The sequence below is a fragment of the Bison bison genome, unplaced genomic scaffold, assembly GCF_000754665.1.
Source record: "Bison bison bison isolate TAMUID 2011002044 unplaced genomic scaffold, Bison_UMD1.0 scf7180017846569, whole genome shotgun sequence".
Classification (NCBI taxonomy): domain Eukaryota; kingdom Metazoa; phylum Chordata; class Mammalia; order Artiodactyla; family Bovidae; genus Bison; species Bison bison.
Window position 1 is genome coordinate 100,260 of NW_011477142.1, and position 24,392 is coordinate 124,651.

Genomic DNA, 24,392 nt, shown 5'->3' on the forward strand with positions numbered 1-24,392 from the left:
ACTCCCAAGAGTCTTCTCCAACACTACAGTTCAAAAGCATCAATTCTTCGGTGCTCAGCTTTCTTCACAGTCCAACTCTCACATCCATACATGACCACTGGAAAACCATAGCCTTGACTAGACGGATCTTTGTTGGCAAAGTAATGTCTCTGCTTTTGAGTATGCTATCTAGGTTGGTCATAACTTTTCCTCCAAGGAGTATGTGGAACAGAATAGAGACCCCCAAAATGAACTCATGTTATATGGTCAATTAATTTATGACAAAGGAGTCAAGAATATACAGTTCGGAAAGGATACCTCTTCAATAAAAGGAGTTTGGAAAATTGGATAACCATATGAAAAAGAATGAAACAGGATCACTACTTACAAAATACTGAAAAGTCAACTCAAAATGGATTAAAGGCTTGAATGTACAACCTGAAACCATAAAACTCCCATAAGAAAACATAATGGGTAAGAAGCTACTTGCCATTGGTCTTTGCAGTGATGTTTTGTATTTAACAGCAAAAGAAAAGGTAACAAAAGCAAAAATAAATGTGATTACATCCTAAAGTATTCCTAATGTGATTTACTCTTAAGTATTCCTAATCCTTTTACAAACTAAAAAGATTCTACACAGCAAAAACAACCATCAACAAAATGAAAATTCGACCTATGAAACAGAAGAATATATTTGCAAACCACATATCTGTTAAGGGATTAATATTCAAAATATTCTTGGAACATACACAACTTAATAGCCAAAAAATCCCCAGTTAAAAGTGGGTAAAACATCTAAATAGACATTATTCAATAAAAAAATACAGATGGCCAACAGATACATAAAAAGTACTCATTCTCACTAATTGTTATTCATTCACTAAGACGTGTCCAGCTCTTTGCAACTCCATAGACTGCAGCATACCAGGGTTCCCTGTCCTTCACCCTCTCCTGGTGTTTGCTCTAACTCATGTCCATTGAGTCTGTGATGCCATCTAACAATCTCATTCTCTGTCACTCACTTCTCCTTGCCCTCTTATCACTGGGGAGATGCAAACTGAAACCACCTTACACAGGTTAGAAGTCTATTATAAAAAAAAGATGAGATAACAAATGCAGGCAAATATGGGAGAAAAGGTAATTCCTGTACACTGTTGGAATGTAAACTTGTACAGGCACTATAGAAAACAGTGCAGAAATTAAAAATTGAACTACCATTTGATCCAGCAATCCAACTTCTGAACATATTCTGATTTCCTTTGGTTGCAAAATAATTAACTTGAAGTGATATTTGTTCTCTCACATTCATAAAATCATTATTCAAATAGACATGGTATAGAGAAAACCTAAGTGGATGAAGAAAATAAAGAAAATGTGGCATGTGTGTAGTGATTTGCATTTCCCTATGTATATATACATACACTGAAGTAGGAAATGGCAACCAACTCCAGTATTCTTGCCTGGAAAAACCCGTGGTCAGAGGAACCTTGTGGGCTATAGTCCATGGGGTCGCAAAGAGTTGGACATGACCTAGTGACTGAGCACATATATGTACACAGAGTGGACCATTATTTAGCCTTAAAGAAAGAAATCTTGTCATTTGTAACAACATAGATGAACCCAGAAGGCGTTATGCTAAATGAAATATTTTTAAAGAAGTAAGAAAATGAAAGTCAATCTCATGGAAACAGAGTAAAAAAGTGGTTGCCAGTGGCTACAGAGTGGGGGAAATAGGACAAGGTTAGAAAAACAGCATAAACTTTCAGTTATAAGATGAATAAAGTCTGAAAATCTAATTTGTAATATGGTGACTATAGTTGATAACACTGTATTGTACAACTGAAACTTGCTAAGATGGAAAACTTGTATGTTTTCATAAGTAAAGTGAGGTAATGAATGCATTAATTTAGTCAATGAGGAGACCTCTTTCACAATGTACATGTATATCAGATTATCATTTTGCTGTATACTTTCAATGACTTACAATTTTGTCAATTATACTTCAATAAACTTGGATAAAATAATGAATTTTTTTTTTTAAAGAGGCAAGGTAGCTCCCTAGTGGTCCAGTGGTTAAGAATCCTCCTGCCAATCAGGGGACACGCGTTCACTCCTGTCCAATAACATTCCACATGCCTTCAGTTCAATTCAGTTCAGTCACTCAGTTGTGTCCAACTCTGCAACACCATGGACTACAGCAAGCCAGGCTTCCCTGTCCATCAGCAACTCCCAGAGTTTGCTCAAACTCACATCCATCAAGTTGTTGATGTCATCCAACCATCCCATCCTCTGTTGTCCCCTTCTCCTCCCGCCTTCAATCTTTCCCAGCATCAGGGTCTTTTCAAATGAGTCAGTTCTTAACATCACGTGGCCAAAGTATTGGAGTTTCAGCTTCAGTATCAGTCCTTCCAATGAACATTCAGGACTGATTTCCTTTAGGATTGACTGGTTGGATCCTTGCAGTCCAAGAGACTCTCAAGAGTCTTCTCCAACATCACAGTTCAAAAGTATCAATTCTTCAGCACTCAGCTTTCTTTATAGTCCAGCTCTCACATCCATACATTACTACTAGAAAAACCATAGCTTTGACTAGACAGACCTTTGTTGGCAAAGTGATGTCTCTGCTTTTTAATATGCTGTCTAGGTTGGTCATAGCTTTTCTTCCAAGGAGCAAGCATCTTTTAATTTCATGGCTGCAGTCACCATCTGCAGTGATTCTGGAGCTCAAGAAAATAAAGTTTGTCACTGTTTCCATTGTTTCCCCATTTATCTGCCATGAAGTGATGGGACTGGATGCCATAATCATAGTTTTCTGAATGTTGAGCTTTAAGCCAACTTTTTCACTCTCATCTTTCACTTTCATCAAGAGGCTCTTTAGTTCTTCACTTTCTGCCATAAGGGTGGTGTTACCTGTGTATCTAAGGTTATTGATATTTCTCCCAGCTATCTTGATTCCAGCTTGTGCTTAATCCAGCCCAGCATTTCGCATGATGTACTCTGCATATAAGTTAAATAAGCAGGGTGACATTATACAGATTTGCCATACTCCTTTCCCTATTTGGAACCAGTCTGTTGTTCCATGTCCAGTTCTAACTGTTGCTTCTTGACCTGCATACAGATTTCTCAGGAGGCAGATCAGGTCATCTGGTATTCCCATCTCTTTCAGAATTTTCCACAGTTTGTTGTGATCTACACAGTCAAAGGCTTTGGTGTTGTCAATAAAGCAGAAATAGATGTTTTTCTGAAACTCTCTTGCTTTTTTGATGATCCAGCAGATGTTGGCAATTTGATCTCTGGTTCCTCTGCCTTTTCTAAAACCAGCTTGAACATCTGGAAGTTCATGGTTCACATACTACGCACAGCTAAGCCCATGGGCCACAATTACTAAAGCCTGAGCTCTAGAGCCCACGCTCTCCAACAAGAGAAGCCATCACCACGAGAAGGCCACACACCACAATGGACGAGCAACTTCCCCTCACCAAAACTGCATGCATCAATGAAGAGTCTGTGCGTTGCAACGAAGACCCAGCGCAACCAATAAATAAATAAAAGTTTAAAAAATTTAAAAAGATGATGGAAGACTGGAAATCAGAAATCCATCTACCTTGGTACTTTATTTTGATGTAGTCTACTCTTGTGACACTCCAGTAAAATCCTTCTTCACATAGGCATTTAAAGGAATGTTTCACAAAGTGAAACAGATTAGCAAAGAATTTGGTTTTAACTCCTGTGTCAAAATTTTTCCAGGTGATAAAGTGTATAATATATTTGATGTTTGCTCTGAAATAATGGGAAAGGGAACAGGTGGGAGTAAAGATGAGAGGAGCCCGGCTGTGAGGTGATAAATCATTAAAACTGTGTCAGTGGGTACAAGAAACTCCACCAGTTCCAGTTCAAAACGGTGACACAGGTGCATCCTGAACTGATCTCCACCCACAGACACCCCGAATCTACAGCTGCATATGGAACAGTTTCCTCTGAAAGAAACCAAAAAACGAGATAAGTTACTCCTACACATTGAGCAAATGAGAAAAAAGAAAGGCAGGCCACACCACAATGGGGAGGAGAGGCTGAGAGACTGTCTCACCATAAACCCCACCCTCAGAGCAGCAACTCATAACTGGGCGGGAATTCACAACCCCGAGCATCCCCCTAAGAAGTGAAAGGTTTGAACCCAAGCTGGTACTTCAACTTTTTAAATTTTTTTATTGAAGTACAGTTGACTTACAGTGTTGTGTTAATTGCTGGTGTATAGCAAAGTGATTCAGTTATTATCATGTGTATGTATGTGTGTGTGCTGTATTTCATATTCTTTTCCATATGGTTCATTATAAGATATTGAATATAGTTCCCTGTACTATGCAGTAATGACCTTGTTGTCTATCCATTTTATAGATTAATATAATCATTTATATTTGCTAATCCCAAACTCCCATCCCTCCCCTACCCTACCCACTTCTCCCACCTGGCAACCAAAGTCTTTTCTCTATGTCTATGAGTCTGTTTCTGTTTCATAGATTGATTCATTTGTGTTATATTTTAAATGCCACATATAAGTGATATCATATGACATTTGTCTAACTTACTTCATTTAGTATGATAATCTCTTGGTCCACTCATGCTGATGAAATGGCACTATTTCATTCTTTATTTTATGGCTGAGTAGTATTCCACTGTGTATATATACACCTCTTCTTTATTTATTCATCTGTTGATGGACATTTAGGTTGCTTCCATGGCTTGACTATTGTAAATAATGCTGCTTTAAACATTGGTTGGCACTTCAACTTATAAGTTCTGTGTCTGAGAGATGAGCCCCCAAAATAGCTAGTGTGGAAATTCAGAGGATGAGATGGTTAGATATCATCTAACTGCTCAATGAACATGAATTTGAGCAAACTCTGGGAGACAGTGAAGGACAGGGGAGCCTGGTGTGCTGCAGTTCATGAGGCTGCAAAGATTTGGATGCGACTTAGTGACTGAGCAGCAACAACAACCTGAAGTTCTGGCTTCTAATCAGCCTGAATCTAGGTGCTAAGATCTGCCCTCTTGGGGACAGTGACAGGTCTGGCACACACTCAACTCCTTGCAGGCACTAAGAATAAAGTAGGCTGCTTGGACAATCATATGTTCAAGACACAACCAAGAGCCAGGGCAGGACTGCTCCTTCAAGTCTTGGAAAGGCGTAGATTTTACCTAATGCATAGAAACCAACACAGAGAATCAAGGAAAATGAAGAAATAGGGATATGTTCCAAATAAAAGAACAAGATGAAGCCTCAGAAAAAGACCTTAATGAAACTGACATAAGTGATTTACTCTATAAATAGAGTTCAAAACAATGATCGTAAAGATGCTCACTAAACTCAGGAGAACAATGGATCAACAAATTGAGAATTTCAACAGAGGTAGAAAATGTAAGAAAGTACCAAACAGAAACTACAGACCTGAAAAATTTAGTAATGAAACTGAAAAATACAATAGAGGGGCTCAACATCTGATACATGAAGCAGAAGAAAAGATTAGTGAACTCAAATACAGCAATGGGACTTATCCAATCAGAGCAACAAAAAGAAACAAGAATTAAAAAAAGGTGAAGATACCTTAAAGGGACTTGAAGGATAACAACAAGGTTATCAAAAGGAGAAGAGAGAGAAAGAGGCAGAAAATTTATCTGAAAAAATGTGGTTGAAAATTTCCTTAACCTGGGGAAAGAAACAGATATCCAGATCCAGGAATTCCAAAGAGTTACAAATAAGATAAACCCAAAGAGACTCACACCAAGATATATGATAATTAAAACATCAAATGTTAAAGACAAGAAGAGGATCTTTAAAACAGCAAGAATAAAAAACTTGTTCCATACAAGGGAAACCCCATAAGACTATAAGCAGATTTTTCAGCAGAACCTTTCAGACCAGAAAAGAGTGTCATGATATATTCAAAGTGCTGAACGAAAAAAAACAACCTGCCAACCAAGAATACTCTACCTGGCACAGCTGTCCTTCAGAATTGAAGGAGAGAGGAAGAATTTGCAAGACAGCAAAAACTACAGGATTTTATTACCATGAAACCAGCCTTACAAGAAATGTTAAAGGTACTTCTTTAAGCTGAAACGAAATGGTACCATTTAGTTAATAGGAAAGCATACGAAAGTACAAATCTCACGGGTAATGGTTAAGTATATGGTAAAATTCAGAATAATCTAATGTTGTAAAGACACTGAAGTAATCACTTACAAAGCTAGCATGAACATTAAAAAAGGAACTTTGTGAAAACACCTACAATAATTGGTAATGGACACATAAGCTGTAAATTGTGACATCAAAAACAAAACATGAGTGACATCAGCATCCTGCTGGAGTGAGACATTCCCTCTGTCTTTCCTCTTCAATCTATAACCAGTAAAACATCCACAACTCAACAAAGCCACATCTGCCCAATACACCAGGATGCTGGAGAATTCCACACACCTGTACATTTAAAGGTGGGTGGTGTGTGTACGTGCTCTTGTGCCCAAATCTTTGTGACCCCATGGACTGTAGTCGGCCAGGCTCCCCTGTCTATGGGATTCTCTAGGCAAGAACACTGGGGTGGGTTGCCATTTCCTACTCCAGGGGATCTTTCCGACCCAGGGATCCAACGTGTGTCTCTTGTGTCCCCTGCGTTGGCAGGTGGATTCTTTACCAATGAGCCACCTGGGAAGCCCAGAGGTGGGTGGACGGGAACACAAACAGGTGGAACCAGGGGACAGCAGAGGCAGCACCTGCCATCCTGCTTCCCAGCCGCAGCAGGTGAGCTTGCAGGCCCGGAAAACCTGGTGCGCAGGGGAGGCAGCACGCCCAACTCCAGTTTCCTGGCCTCAGTGGTGTTCACAGCGACAGGTAACCTGGCAGTGGTGGCCGTGAGGGCTATGTTCTGTCCCTTCAAGCACAGAGGCACCCATGACTCCAGCCCCAGTCCCCCTACTCACTCCCATCCACAGTGGTGCACCCAAGAAACCCAATGCCCCCAACATAGTAGAGGTACCTGTGACCCCACCTCTCCACCTACCTCCCCTGCAGTAGCAGAGCCTACAGTTCAGATCTGGGACATGGCAGAAGTGTCTACCATCCCAGTCCTCAGGAGGTGACACCAGCAGCAGCAGGGCACCAAGAGCCTAGAGGCACAAGCAGTGCCAAGGAAGGTAGGAGGCAGGTGTCACCTCTGACAGACAGGTAAAGGGCTGACTCACAGATAACCAGAAGCACCTCAGGGAAGAAAACAAAAATCTTGTGCTATAGTGACACCTACTGGAAGACAAAAGAGGCACTTTAATTTCTAAATTGTTGAATCATTAGAATCAAGCCAAAAAAAAAAAAAAAAAGAAAGGTTTTACCTAAGGAAGAAAGATGTCCATTACTTCAGATACTCCGGCAGAGGAACACTTATCAAGTATCATGAAAACCCACAATAGTGATGTATTAAAAAAAGAAAATGACAATTCTCTATAAATCAAAGTCATAGAATACTGTGATCTAACTGATAAAAGAATTCAAAATAGCTGTCACAAAGAAACTCAAGAAAATTCAGTGAGCTCAGGAATAAAATTAAGAAACAGAAGGAATATTTTACTAAATAGACTGATACTCTACAAGAGAACCAAACAAAGTCTGGAGCTGACGAGTTCAATAAATGAGATGAGAAATGGAATTTGGAAAGCACTGGAAATAGAGCAGACTTTATGGAAGAGAGAATCAGCAAGCTTGAAGACAGAAATCTAAAAATGATACAGATAGAAGAAAGAAGAGAATTAAGATCTAGAGAAAACTGGGGAAATCTATGAGAACTATCCAACTCTTTCAGGAAGGGTCATATTAGGATAATGGGTATCCCGGGAGAGAAGGAAAAGGCAGCAGAGAGTTTAAAGAAATAGTAGCTGAGAACTTCCCAAACCTGGAGAAGGAACTGGGTATACAAATCCATGTAGCTAAGAGAATGCCTAATTACCTCAATGCAAAAAAGACTTCCCCTAAGACACATTCTCTTAAAACTGTCAGAAGTCAATGACAAATAATTTTAAAGGCAGCCAAGGAAACAAGGATGGTAACCCACAAAGTAACCCCCATTAGATTATCAGTAGATTTCCTGGCAGAAACTCTAGAGGCCAGGAGAAGAGTGGCCATTCTCAAAATACTGAAAGAAAAATTGCCAGCGGAAAATACTCTATCCAGCAAAGTTATCATTCAGATATGAAGGAGAAGGAAAGGCTTTCCCAGACACACAAAAGCTGAGGGAATTCATCAACAATGGACCTGCCTTTAAGAAGTGCTGAAAGGAACTGTTCTACCAGAAAAAAGGCAAAGGTACATAAATCCTTGAGTAAGGGGATAAACAATATCAGAAAATTGCCACTCTATATCAGAATAACTTTTTAAATATTTTATTATAGCATAAAGGTTAAAGGGGGGAAAGCAGTAAAAAATAACCACTTCAATCTGTTAAACTCAAAACATAAAGAGGGATAATTTCAGACAACAAAAACATAAAAGGGGAAGCAAACAAGGATGAAACCTATTTAGGCAAGCGAAGATAAGACGCTATCAGCAGAAAATCGACTGTTTTTCCTATGAGACGATGTATACAAGCATTGCAGTAACCACAAAACAAATCTAGAGCAGAGACAAGCAACACAACAAAAGATGAGAGTGAGAAAAACATAGAAAACCGCTAAACCAAAATAGTGGACAGAAACAGAAGGAAAAAGGAAGAATGGAAATATATAGCCATATATATCTATAAAAAACACTCACATATAATTTTTTAAAAAGCAATACTAAGTACTCATTTATCAATAATCAACTTAAATATAAATGAATTCATCAATCAAAAGACACAGAGTGGCTAGATGGATTAAAAAACAAGACTCAACTATATGCTGACTCCAGAAAACTCTGAATAGACTAATCATGAGATTGAAACAGTAATCAGAAGTGTGCGCGCATGCGTGCATGCGTGCGTGCGTGTGCGTGTGTGTGTGAGTTGCTTGGTCATGTCTGACTCTGTGTGTGTGTGTGTGTGTGTGTGTGAGTTGCTTGGTCATGTCTGACTCTCTGTGACCCCATGGACTGTAGCCCGCCAGGCTCCTCTGTCCATGGAATTCTCCAGGCCAGAATCCTGGAGTGAGTAGCCATTCCCTTCTCCTGGGGATCTTCCCAACCCAGGGATCAAACCCAGGTCTCCTGCACTGGCAGGCAGATTCTTTACTGTCTGATCCACCAGGCAAGCCCAAGGGGAAAAAAAAAAAAAAGTCCAGGATATATTCTGCCAAACATGCAAAGAAGATTTAATACCCATCCTTCTCAAATTCTTGCAAAACACTAAAGAGGAAGAAGTGCTTCCTAACTTATTTTACAAGGTTAATAATACCCTGTTATCAAAACCAGACAATAACACAAAGGAAGAAAATTAAAGGCCAGTATCTGTGAAGAACACAGATTCAAAAATCATCTCAACAGATGAGAAAAAGCATCTGACAAGATTTAACACCTATTTATGATTTAAAAAATCACAATAAAATGTGTACAGAAATATATACCTCAGAATAATACTGGCCATATATGAAAAAAATATAGCTAATCTACAGGAATAAGACAAGGATGGCCACCCTAACCACTTTTATTTCAAAATACTATTGGAACACCTAGCCAAAGCATTTAGGCAAGGAAAAATAAAGGAATCCAAATCAGAAAGAAAGAAGTAAAAATGCAAAAAAATTATCTGCAGATGATACGATTTTACAAGTAGAAAACCTGAAAAGACCACATGCACACAAAAAACTATTAGAAATAATAAATGAAGACAGTAAAGTTGCAGAGTACAAAGTCAACATTCAGAAGTCTGCTGTGCTTCTATACGCTAACAATGAGCTCACAGAAAGGAAAATTAAAGAAACAATCTCATTTATAATCACAACAAAATGAATAAAGTACAATTGAGGGGAAAGATCTCTACAGCGAAAACTATAAGATGTTGTTGAAACTGAAGAAGACACAAAATATTGAAAGATATTCCACGCCCATGGAATTAGAAGAGTTAATGTTGTTAAAATGTCCATGTTACCTGAAGCAATCTACAGATTCAATGCAATACCTATCAAAATTCCAAGGATACTTTTCAGAAAAATAGAAGAAAAAATTCTAAAATTTACATGGAACAGATTCTGTAAACATCTGTTCAGAATCTTTACAGATTCTGTAAGAAGATTCTGTACAGCCAAAGCAATCCTAAGAATAAGAACAAAGTAGGAGATATTACACACCCTCATTTCAAACTGCATTACAAAGCTATAGTAATTAAAAAACAACAACAACACATACATAGATCAATGCAACAGAATAGGAACCACAGAAATAAACCTATACAAACATGGACAATTAATTTATAGCAAAGGAAAAAGAATATACAATGGGGAAAGGACAGTCTCTTCAATAAATGACTAGAAAACGACAGCCACATGCAAACAAAAATGAAACTAGGCGTCTGTCTCACACCAGACACAAAAATCAACTCAGATTAAAGACTTGAATATAAGACCTGACACCATAAAACTCCTAGAAGGCAACATAGGTAGTATTTCTTTTGACATATTAGTATGCTCTTCGCAATATCTTTCTGGATGTGTCTCTTCAGGAAAGGGAAATAAAAGCCAAAATAAATAAATGGGGCTAAATCAGACTAAAAATCTCTGTTCAGCAATGGAAACCATTAACAAAATGAAAAGACAGCCTACTGAATGGGAGAAGAGAAGATACTTGCAAATGATGTATCTGACAAGAGGTTACTATCCAAAATATATAAGAACTCATACAACTCAATATTAAAAAACAAACAACCAGATTAAAAAATGGGCGGAGGAGCCAAATAGACACTTTCCAAAGAAGATACACAAATGGCCATTAGGCACATTAAAAGATATCCAACATCACTAATTACTAGGGTGGTTCTCATCAAAACCACAATGAGAGATCACCTCATTCTTGTTAGAATGGTTATTGTCAAAAAGGCAAGAAATAACAAGTGATGGCAAGGATATGGATAAAATGGAACCCTGATTTACTGTTGGAAAGGACCCGATGCCGGGAAAGATTGAGGACAGGAGAAGTGGGTAACAGAGGATGAGACTGCTGGATGGCATCACTGACTCAACGGACACGAGTTTGAGCGAACTCTGAGAGATAATAAAGGACAGGGAAGCCTGGCGTGTCTGCAGTCCATGGGGTCACAAAGAGTCAGACATGACTTAGTGACTGAACGACTACAGCAACATACGTTGCTGGTGGGAATACAAATTGGTGTAGCCACTATGAGAACATCCCTGGTGGCTCAGCGGTAAAGAATGCATCTGCCTGCCAATGCAGGATGGGCAAGTTCCATCTCTGGGTTGGGAAGATCCCCTGGAGAAGGAAATGGCAACCCATTCCAGTATTCTTGTCTGGGAAATTCCATGGACAGAGGAACCTAGCAGGGTCTATGGGGTCACAAAAGAGTTGGACATGACTCAGCAACTAAACACGGAGAAGGCAATGGCACCCCACTCCAGTACTCTTGCCTGGAAAATCCCATGGACAGAGGAGCCTGGTAGGCCACAGTCCATGGGGTCGCTAAGGGAAGGACACGACTGAACGACTTCACTTTCACTTTTCACTTTCATGCATTGGAGAAGGAAACAGCAACCCACTCCAGTGTTCTTGCCTGGAGAATCCCAGGGACGGGGGAGCCTAGTGGGCTGCCGTCTATGGGGTCGCACAGAGTCGGACATGACTGAAGCAACTTAGCAGCTTAGCAGCAGCAGCTAAACAACAAGTGACTATGGATAACACTATGAATACTCCTCAAAAAAATTAAAAAATAGAACTGCCCTTTGACCCAGAGATACCACTTCTGAGTATTTATTCAAAGGTGGTGGTGGGGGGAACCTGACTTGAAAAGTTTGTGTTCACTGCAGCATCATTTACAATAACCAAGACACAGAAGTAACCTCAATGTTCACCGATGGATGAATGCTAAAGAAAATGTGGGATATACACACACAGGAATATTATTCAGTCACAGAAAAGAAAATCCTGCCATTCATGACAATGTATGGGCCTCGAGGGCATTATGTTAAGTGAAATAAGTCAGAGAAAGACAAATATTGTACGCCCCCACTTACATGTGAAATCTGAAAAACAAACAACAAAAGAGACTGACCCTAACTCGTGGACACAGAGGTCGTTGCCAGCGGTGGGGATTAAAGGATTGGCAAAACGGGGGAGACTGGTCAAAGGATACAAGCCTCCAGGTACAAAATAAACCAGACCTGGGAATATAACGTACAGCAAGATGACTATAATTAATAATATTTTATTGTATATTTGAAAGTTGCTAAGAGTTAATTACTCTTAAAAATTCTCATCACAAGAGAAAAAAAATAACTGCAGTGATGGATGTTAACTAGATTTACTGTGGTAATTATTTCACAAAATATACAAAAGTCAAATCAGTATGTTGTCATATGAAACTCCTGTTATACATCAACTGCACCTCAACAAAAAAAAAGCTATTCCACCTCAATAAGAGCTGCCAGCAACAAAACCGCATGCTTACCGACTTAGCTGGACGCCCTCCCTCTGAGTCCTCGCTCCCCACTATCATGCCTCTTCATCATTCTCTTCAGCTGTCTTCTCTATTTTCATCCCTTTGTTGGTCTGGTGATCTTTCTGCATTTTGGACCATAGCCACTAACGTTGTCACACCCTTAGCTTCAGTATAATGAACTCTTTTTTCCTCCTTAATCTTCTTCCTCTAATAAATGATCAATCCATCTAGTTTAATTTTGAAAAGCTAGCTGTTGTATAATTCAACTAACTCATTTTCCAAAGATGGCAAGAAACAACAGATATGTCGTTCTGAAGTCTGGAAATCTCACATTCTCAGCTCTCTTCCCTGATTCTTCCTGCAGTGTAGTAATCCATGTGTCATGTCTGAGTATAAAGCACAATAGCAACCTGAGTGTTCCTCTCTTTCTATACCATCTTCATTCTCAAAAACCAGCTGGGAAATTTATTAGATACTTTCATTCAAAGGATTTCCTAATCGTGCTATACCATTCACAGAAAGAACCTGCTGGGATGCATGAGTTCAGCAAAAACCTTCACCAGGACACATGGGAAACTGTAAGTAAGAAAAGGAAATGAAAATGAATGTTACGGTAGCCCATATGATAAGGGAAGAAAGATAATCCTTCTAATACACTCTACCAAAGATATCTATCTTCTAATGTAAGAACTGATGAATTAAATAGGAAATGATGATAGTTAAGATTTTTGTTGTTGTTGATTAAGATTTTTGAAACAAAGTTTAGTGTTCTGGGAGAAATATATTGGTATCAAAGAAACATCAAAAAGGAGAAAATAAAACCAAGCAAGCATCTGCTTTTCTTTCTATTTCATATTTGCAGGATATAAAACATCTATTCCTTCAAAGACTAAATGTTGAGAGCGCTGGGCTCTCTTATGAGGTTACCGAGATGAATGAAACCTCCAAGAGCTCATATCCTAGGAGGGGAAGTAAGAAAAGCACAAAACAAGAACTTCCCTGGTCGTCCAGTGGCTAAGACTCCACGCTCCCAACGCAGGGGGCCTGGATTCAGGCCCTGGTCAGGGAACTAGACCTGACATGTAGCAACTAAAGAGTTTGAAAGTCACAACTAAAGATCCAACTAAAGATCCCACATGCAACAACACAGATCAAAGGTCCCACCCATATCCTGCAACTAAGACCCAGCACAGCCAAATAAATAAATAAAAATAATATGTGTGTGTGTGTTTGTACATATATATACACATAAAACGAAAAGCACAAAACAGAATTCTGAAAGGACATGCCACCATACAAAAGAGAAACAGGTGAAGTGCTAAAGCTTTTTCAGAGATGGGAAAATGGGAGTGGGGGTGTTGAGCAATATGGGAAAATGTTTCAGGATGAGATGGCATCTGAGTTAAGATCTGGAGGTGAGGTCAGATATGAGGAAGAGACACAGGATGGCCAGTTTGCTGCTGCTGCTGCTAAGTCGCTTCAGTCGTGTCCGACTCTGTGCGACCCCATACACGGCAGCCCACCAGGCTCCCCCATCCCTGGGATTCTCCAGGCAAGAACACTGGAGTGGGTTGCCATTTCCTTCTCCAATGCATGAAAGTGAAAAGTGAAAGTGAAGTCGCTCAGTCGTTTCCGACTCTAGCAACCCCATGGACTGCAGCCTACCAGGCTCCTCCGTCCATGGGAGTTTCCAGGCAAAAGTACTGGAGTGGGGTGCCATTGCCTTCTCCAGGAGAAAGGAAATATGTGACAAACCAGATGGCACGAACCACACACCAGTGACAGGGCACCAGTGGCTGGCCCATGGAAGAGAGCAGTGGCAAATGAGGTTGGAAAAGCAAGTCATGGACAGGCTGAAACACTAGGCTAACACCTGATTAATTACAAACACAGAATGACATGCTTCATCTTAGAATTTGTAGGTTAGTAAGCAGCTTCAGAGAAGGCAATGGCAACCCACTCCAGTACTCTTGCCTGGAGAATCCCATGGAGGGAGGAGCCTGGTAGGCTACAGTCCATGGGGTCACAAAGAGTCAGACACAACTGAGCGACTTCACTTCCCTTCATTTCAAGCAGCTTCATTAAAAAAAAATGTGGCAATGAAGGAGACAGGCATAAGAAGGTCTCTCCAGGAGGCCACTGAACTTGTCCATGCTTTTAGATATATGCATGTGGGCAAACACAGATTACACGTGATTCAAATTTTTGCTTAGCATTTACAAAGGAATTTACAGATGAGAAAGAACAAAGTGGCATACTTAGAAAATCTGAAGAAAACAATTTCAACAGGCATTTATGCTTTGAAGAGAATAAAGACATTGAGAGAAGCCCTATAACTCTAGTTCTGCATGTCTAGTATTCAGGCAGAAATCAGATCAACAAAACAGCCAAACCATAGTACATTTGGAAAGGTATGAACTGATAACATGTAATTTGATGATGTCCTACACTGTATCACGGATCTGTGCAGTAAACAGGAAGAAATTATTATCTCCATTGAAGAGATCAGAAAACAAAAGCTCAGAAAACTTACGTGACTTGACTAAAATCACAAGACTTCCCAAGTGCCTCAGATGGTAAAGAATTTGCCTGCAAGGCAGGAGACCCAGGTTCGATCCCTGAGTCAGGAAGATTCCATGGAGAAGGGAACTGCTACCCACTCCAGTATCCTTGCCTGGAGAATTCCATGGACAGAGAATCCACGGGGTCACAAAAACTTGAACATAACTGCGACATTACTCACTACTCATACAATGCAATATTAGGACTATGAATCCAGCTCAATTTTTCTCACTTTACTATTCCCACCATTATTCTAATCTGCCTTATTCTTAAAAATCCAAAGTTTGCACACATTTACTATGAAACCCATTCTGTAACTATGCAGTTATTATTTTTGGATTAAACAAGAAATCTCATTTTCTTCCCCTTATTAAAGTGAATCTTTTTATCTTCATGTAAATATAGACTAACTTGTTTTATTTCCATGTGACAGCCAAAGTTTGATACTTACAATGTATATTAAGCTCATTTCAATCACTGAACTAAAGGCTTATTTTAAAAGTACTTGAAAGAATTTGAGAAACTGGAATCTTGAATATTCCTCAGGGAGATTCCTTTGGGATATGTTAATGCTGAGTGTGATTTTGATTAGGGTCATCTACTACAGTCCAAATTAAAGATACTGCTTTACCACTAATGCTCTCCTAAAGTAAATATAACTACTTTGCACATAAATTCCTAAATACAAAAATCAAACTGGTTTTCAGAAAATTCTGCTCATATAGGACTCCTCAGTGTCACCTTCTCCTTTACCCCACTTTATCTTTTCTAGGTCTTGACTCTTGAATGGAATTAGATGGGATGGAAAACCTGAAATGACCGGTTGCACTAGTTCACCTAAGGCCTGAGTCAAACCCATAATAACCTTTCTTATAGTTTCCAGTCCAGCCTTTAGACTTCATAACTAAAGAAATAAGAATTAATTTGATTATCTTCTCTGCATTTAATATAGTTCACTTTTAAAGTTCTATTTAAACAATGTAATTCTTTTCCTAGTTGTTAAAAAATGTTTTAAAACCAACATGCTTCATTCTGTGACACTGTAGTTGTTGACTCACTCAGTCGTGTCCGACTCTCTGCGACCTCATGGACTGCGGCACGCCAGGCGTCCCTCTCCATCATCAACTTCCGGAGCTTGCTCAAACTCATGTCTGTTGACTCGGTGATGCCATCCAACCATCTCATCTTCTGTTGTCCCCTTCTCCTCCTCCTCCAATCTTGCCCATCATCAGAGTCTTTTCCAATGAATCAGGTCTTTTCCAGTGAGTTGGCTCTTCGCATGAGGTGGCCAAAGTATTGGAGCTTCAGCATCAGTCCTTCCAATGAATATTCAGGTTTCCTTTAGGATTGACTGGTTTGATCTCCTTGCTATCCAAGGGACTCTCAAGAGTAACAATAAAATGTTTCTTTTTTGTATATATATATGCAGATGTGTTCAATTTTCATGTTCCTTTTTGCCTCTCAGCCACTTGCCTTTCTTTATGAGTACTTTAAGTCTTAACTGTGAATGTAAAGACTGATCCTCCAGGGCTTCCATGGTGGCTCAGTGGTGGAGAATCCACCTGCCCATGCAGGAGACACAGGTTCAATCCCTGGTCCAGGAAGATTCCACATGCTGCAGAGCAACTAAGCCCATGCACCACACCAGAGCCTGTGTTCCAGAGCCCGGGAGTCACAGCTACTGAATCCCGCCCACCTAAAGCCCATGATGCTCCACAACGAGAAGCCCACACACAGCAAAAAAGGTACTATACTACATTTCAGTTCGGTTGCTCAGTCATGTCCTACTCTTTGCGACCCATGGATAGCAGCACGCTGGCTTCCCCGTCCATCACCCACTCCAGGAGCATGCTCAAACTCATGTCCATTGAATTGGTGAAGCCATCCAACCATCTCATCCCATCGTCCCCTACTCCTCTTGCTTTCAATCTTTCCCAGCATCAGGGTCCTTTCCAGTAAGTCAGTTCTTCCCATTAGGTGGTCAAAGTACTGGAGCTTCAGCTCCAGCTTCAGTTTTTAAAAAGAATAGTCAGGACTGAGTTCCTTTAGTATTGCCTGGTTTGATCTCCTTGCTGTCCAAGGGACTCTCAAGTCTCCAAGGGACTCTAACACCACAGTTCAAAAGTATCAATTCTTTGGTGCTCAGCTTTCTTCACAGTCCAACTCTCACCACCATACATGACCATTGGAAAAACCATAGCTTTGACTGCACAGACCTCTGTCAGTAAAGTAAATTTCTCTGCTTTTTAATATGCTGTCTAGGTGGTCATAGCTTTTCTTCCAAGGAGCAAGCATCTTTTAATTTCATGGCTGCAGTCATCATTTGCAGTGATTCTGGAGCCCAAGAAAATAAAGTTTGTCACTTTTTCCATTGTTTCCCCATCTATTTGCCATGAAGTGATGGGACCGGATGCCATAACCCTAGTTTTCTGAATGTTGAGCTTTAAGCCAACTTTTTCACTCTCGTCTTTCACTTTCATCAAGAGGCTCTTTTGTTCTTCACTTTCTGCCATAAGGGTGGTATCATCTGTGTATCTGAAGTTATTGATATTTCTCCCTGCCATCCTGATTCCAACTTGTGCTTCATTCACCCCAGCATTTCGCATGATGTACTCTGCATATAAATTAAATAAGCAGGGTGATGATACACAGCCTTGTTGTACTCCTTTCCCAATTTAGAACCAGTCCTTGAACTATCCATGTCTAGTTCTAACTGTTGCTTCTTGTCCTGCATACAGGTTTCTCAGGAGACAGGTCAGGTAGTCTGGTATTCTATTCTCTTAAAATTTTCCATGAGTTTGTTGTGAACCACACAGTCAAAGGCTTTAGTGTAGTCAATGAAGCAGATGTTTTTCTGAAATTCCCTTGCTTTTTCGATGATCCAACAGATGTTGGCAATTTTATCTCTAGTTCCTTTGCCTTTTCTAAATCCAGCTTAAATGTCTGGAAGTTCACAGTTCACATACTGTTGAACTCTGGCTTGGAGAATTTTTAGCATTACTTTGCTAGCGTGTGAGATGAGTGCAATTGTGCAGTAGTTTGAGCATTTTTTGGCATTGCCTTTCTTTGGAATTAGAATGAAAACTGACCTTTTCCAGTCCTATGGCCACTGCTGAGTTTTCCACATTTGCTGACATACTGAGTGCAGGACTTTAATAGCATTATCTTTTAGGATTTGAAATAGCTCAATTGGAATTCCATCACCTCCACTAGCTTTGTTCGTAGTGATACTTCCTAAGGCCCACTTGAGTTTGCACTCCAGGATGTCTGGCTCTAGGTAAGTGATCACATCATCGTGGTTGTCAAGGTCATTAAGATCTTTTTTGTATATTTCTTCTGTGTATTCTTGCTACCACTTCTTAATATCTTCTGCTTCTGTTAGTTCCATGCCGTTTTTGTCCTTGACTGTGTTTGTCTTTGCATGAAATGTTCCCTTGGTGTCTCTAATTTCCTTGAAGAGATTGCTAGTCTTTCCCATACTATTGTTTTTCTCTATTTCTTTGCATTGATCACTTAGGAAGACTTTCTTATCTCTGCTATTCTTTGGAACTCTGCATTCAGATGGATGTATCTTTCCTTTTCACCTTTGCTATTTGCTTCTCTTCTTTTCCCAGCTATTTGTAAGGCCTCCTCAGACAACCATTTTGACTTTTTGCATTTCTTCTTCTTGGGGATGGTTTTGATCACTGCCTCCTGTACAATGTTACAAGCCTCCATCCATAGTTCTTCAGGCAATCTATCTATCAGCTCTAATCTCTTGAATCTATTTGTTACTTTCACTTTATAATCATAAGGGATTTGATTCAGGTCATACCTGAATGGTCTAGTGGTTTTCCCTACTTTCTTCAATTTAAGTTGCAATAAGGAGTTCATGATCTGAGCCACAGTCAGTTCCTGATCTTGTTTTTGCTGACTGTATAGAGCTTCTCCATCTTTGGCTGCAAAGAATATAATCAATCTGATTTCGGTGTTGACCATTTGGTGATGTCCATGTGTAGAGTCGTCTCTTGTGTTGTTGGAAGACAGTGTTTGCTATGACCAGTGCGTTCTCTTGGCAAAACTCGTTAGCCTTTGCCCTGATTCATTTTGTACTCCAAGGCCAAACTTGCCTGTTACTGCAGGTATCCCTTGACCTACTACTTTTACATTATAGTCCCCTATGATGAAAGGATATCTTTTTTGGTGTTAGTTCTAGAAGGGCTTGTAGGTCTTCACAGAACTGTTCAACTTCAGTTTCTTCGCCATTAGTGGCTAGGGCATATGATACTATGACACTATGTTTACTGTGATACTGAATGGTTTGCCTTGGGAATGAACAGATATCATCCTGTCGTTTTTGAGACTGCATCCAAGTACTGCATTTCGGACTCTTATTGACTATGAGGACTTCTCCATTTCTTCTAAGGGATTCTTGCCCACAGTAGTATATATAATGGTCGTCTGAATTAAATTCACCTACATTTAATGAAGCAAAATTTGATCACCACCTAATCAGTTTCAGTATATCAAATTGTACAAGTTATATATTTTAGGTATAAGTATATTTAAAAAGCATTTAAAAAAAATCAAACATTAAACATTAAAATCCCTTGAAAATTTAGACTAACATATAGAATAGCAATTCAAACCTCTCTTTAGATTTATTCATACGTATACTCTTCTTTTGTTGACTTTTTCAAACACTTAAAAGACTTTTATTAAAAAAAAGATTTTAAAGTGATGATAGTAACTTTACATTTCAACAACTTGCTTTCCTTAATTCTAATTTTTAGCAAAAATCATTTTTAATGTACTTTCCAAGTTACTATCTCGGGCTAATATAATCTGTGGTTCAGTAATTTCTGTTTAAAGTAGGTTGAGGTTTTTAAAAATACTTAATATCGTTAGTGTTTGTCACACAATTCTGACCTATCACATTGCACAAATCATGTTTTGTCAAGTCTCTGCATCATCTGCCCATTAGAGGGCAGCATTAGGCTCTACATGAAAGGACAAAACATCGCCAGGCCTTTTTGCTCAGTTTTTTGTTTTTGTTTCCTCTTCCCTCATCACACCATCTCATCATACATTCTGTAGTGAATTCCCTACAACAGGCGGTCAGATTCCTGGCAGGAAATATCCCTGTAACCAAGGGCAACAGGAGAGTACAACATGCAAGTAAATGGTGCCATCCTAATTCAGGGCACACCAGCATGGCAAGGGTTAAACGAGAACCCAAAACCACAACTTAGAAAGACATGAAATAGTTGTTATTTTTTATGTTATTAGAACTAATGACTATGTCAAACAAAAGCTGCTTAAGAGGAATGTTACCTATATTCCTAATAAGAATCTTATTTTTTACAGATTATAATTAGATATTAGATTTAGGTGTTTGAAAAATATTTAATAAATCAGCTCAAAGGCTTCTCCTTTACAGTGGCTCCTCTCAACTGTCTGACACAGATGTACCTATTTATCTCCACCTCAGAACCTGACTTTCCAAACTTCACTGGTACTTTCAAACTAACAGGACTATATAGCTGACTATAATTATCACTGTGAGAGTGTGCAAAACAAACTTTTAAACTACTCTATTTCTGATTTTCTCAACAACAGTTCAAACAGTTAAGAATTGTAATTGTTGAAAAAACAGATAACTGTAGCTCAGTGGTAATTCTCATTAATTATTATGATCAACTACAGAATTGGGAGGAGTGGCCCATTTTAAACTGGTTTCTAATTAACTAGATCTTGAATAATTGATTTAATTCATTTATCATCAGATAATTTTAAGATCTCTAAAATAATAAATGGAAATTCTTTCCTCTATTTAGTGCAGCTAAGGCTTGAGTTTTAAAATTAGGGTCCAATATTTGTTGATTCAAGAGTTAGATCTGGTAGACAGAGTGACTGAAGAACTATGGACAGAGGTTTGTGACATTGTAAAAGAGGCGGTGACCAAAACCATCCCAAAGAAAAAGAAATGCAAGAAGGCAAAATGGTTGTCTGAGGAGGCATTCGAAATAGCCGAGAAAAGAAATGAAGCAAAAGGCAAGGGAGAAAGGGAAAGATATACGTAATTGAATGCAGAGTTCCAGAAAATAGCAAGGAGAGATAAGAAAGTCTTAAGTGAACAATGCAAAGAAATAGAGAAAAACAACAGAATGGGAAAGACTAGAGATCTCTTCAAGAAAACCGGAGATATCAAAGGGACATTTCATTATAGGCAAGATAAAAGACAGAAATGGTAAGGACCTAACAGAAGCAGAAGATATTAAGAAGATGTGGCCAGGACATATATAACAGCTATGCAAAAAAGGTCTTAAATAACCCAGATAGTATGGTCACTTACCTAGAGGCAGACAACATGGAGAGTAAAGTTAAGAGGACCTTAAGAAGCGTTATTATGAACAAAGTTAGTGGAGGTGATGGAATTGCAGTTGAGCTATTTCAAATCCTAAAAGATGATGTTGTTAAAGTGCTGCATTCAATATGCTAGTAAATACAGAAAACTCAGCAGTGGCCATGGGACTGGAAAAGCTCAGTTTTCATTCCAATCCCAAAGAAAGGCAATGTCAAAGAATGCTCAAACCATGGTACAATTGTGCTCATTTCACATGCTAGCAAGGTAATGCTCAAAATCCTTCAAGCTAGGCTGCAGCAGTATGTGAACCAAGAACTACCAGATGTTCACGCTGGATTTAAATAAGGCAGTGGAACCAGAGATCAAATTGCCAACATCAACTGGATCATAGAAAAAACAAGGGAATTCCAGAAAAACATCTACTTCTGCTTCATTGACTAAAGTTTTGACTGTGTGATCACAACAAACTGGAAAATTCTTCAAGAGATGGGAATACCAGACCACTTTACCTGTCTCCTGAAAAACCTGTATGTGAGTCAAGAAGCAATAGTAAGAACTGGACATGGAACAATGAACAGGTTCCAAATTGAATAAGAAGTACAACAAGCTGTATGCTGTCACCGTGCTTATTTAACTTCTATGCAGAGTACATTTTGTGAAACAGGCCTAGATGAATCACAAGCTGGAATCAAGATTGCCAGGAGTAATGTCAACAACTTCACATATGCAGATGATACCACTCTAATGGGCAGAAAGCAGAGGAACTAAAGAGCCTCTTGATGAGGGTGAAAGAGGAGAGTGAAAAAGCTGGCTTAAAACTCAACATTCAAAAGCCTAAGATCATGACATCTGCTTCCATCACTTCATGGCAAATAGATGGGGAAAAAGTGGAAGCACTGACAGAGTTTATATTCTTGGGCTCCAAAATCACTGCAGATGGTGACTGCAGCCATGAAATTAAAAGACGCTTGCTCCTTCGAAGGAAAGCTATGACAAACCAGACAGCATATTAAAAAGCAGAGACACTATTTTAGCAACAAAGGTCTGCATAGTCAGAGCTATGGTTTTTCCAGTTGTCATGTATGGATGTAAGAGTTAGACCATATAGAAGGCTGAGCACCAAAGAATTGAAGCTTTTGAACTGTGATGTTGGAGAACTCTTGAGAGTCCCTTGGACAGCAAGGAGATCAAACCAGTCAATACTAAAGGAAATCATCCCTGAATGTTCATTGGAAGGACCGATGCTGAAGCTGAAGCTCTAATACTTTGGCCACCTGATGTAAGAACCAACTGATTGGAAAAGACCTTGATGCTGGGAAAGATTGAAGGCCGGAGAAATAGGGAGTGACAGAGGATGAGATGACTGGAAGGCATTACTGACTCAATGGACATGAGTTTGAGCAAACTCTGGGAGACAGTGAAGGACATGGAAGCCTGGCATGCTACAGTCTAAGGGATCACAAAGAGTTGGACACGACTGAGCGACTGAACTGAACTGAACAGATTAATTTGGGAGGAAGAACTGATATCATACCAATATTAAGTCTTTCAATTCATGAATGTGGTATAGCACTCCACTCATAGGCATCTTCTTTACTTTCTCTCAGCACTGTTCTCTAGTTATCATTGCAGAGAGGTTATAAATCTTCTCTTAATTTATTATTATGTATTTCATGTTTGGTGCTATTATAAATGGAAAATTTTTAAAAACTTTATTTTCCAATTGTTGCTGCTAGTACACAGGAATACAGTTCATTTTTGCATACTACACTTGATACTACACTTGATCTTAGCCAAAAGGCTGAGAAGCGATCGCCGGCTGCTACAGACCACGTGGCAGAAGCACGCCTGCTGCCACGGACCCCGCAGAAGCATGGCCACGAGGAGCTACCCCACGCCCGAGGTCAGAGCGGCAGCCGAGAGGAGCAACCCCACACCCGAGGTTAGGGCGGTGGTCGAGAGGAGCAATCCCATACCTGAGGTCAGGGCAGCGGCCAAGAGGGCCAATCCCACATCCAAGAGGTGGTGGCTGCACTGGCGCTGGCGCAGGAGGGTGGAGAGGAGCTACTCCACATTCAAGGTCAGGAGGGGTGGCGGTGAGGAGATACCCCTAGACCAAGGTAAGGAGCAGCAGCTGCGCTTTGCTGGAGCAGCTGTGAAGAGATACCCCACGTCAAAGGTAAGAGAAACCCAAGTAAGACGGTAGGTGTTGCAAGAGGGCATCAGAGGGCAGACACACTGAAACCATAATCACAGAAAACTAGTCAATCTGATCACATAGACCACAGCCTTGTCTAACTCAATGAAACTAAGCCATGCCATGTGGGGCCACCCAAGACGGACAGGTCATGGTGGAGAAGGCTGACAGAATGTGGTCCACTGAAGAAGGGAATGGCAAACCACTTCAGTATTCTTGCCTTGAGAAACCCATGAACAGTATGAAAAGGCAAAATGATAGGATACTGAAAGAGGAACTCCCCAGGTTGGTAGGTGCCCAATATGCTACTGGAGATCAGTGGAGAAATAACTCCAGAAAGAATGAAAGGATGGAGCCAAAGCAAAAGCAATACCCAGTTGTGGATGTGACTTGTGATAGAAGCAAGGTCCAATGCTGTAAAGAGCAATCTTGCATAGGAACCTGGAATGTTAGGTCCATGAATCAAGGCAAACTAGAAGTGGTCAAACAGGAGATGGCAAGAGTGAACATCAACATTCTAGGAATCAGAGAACTAAAAAGGACTGGAATGGGTGAATTTAACTCAGATGACCATTATATCTACTACTGTGGGCAAGAATCCCTTAGAAGAAATGGAGTAGCCATCATGGTCAACAAGAGAGTCCAAAATGCAGTACTTGGATGCAATCTCAAAAACAACAGAATGATCTCT

General features: G+C 39.8%; 1 protein-coding gene across 1 annotated transcript in view; it reads right to left on the reverse strand.

Moving 5' to 3' along the window:
• Positions 1–24,392, reverse strand: part of RAVER2 (ribonucleoprotein, PTB-binding 2) — a 139,574-nt gene that overhangs the window by 13,993 nt on the left and 101,189 nt on the right. The gene's annotated exons all lie outside the window — the stretch shown is intronic.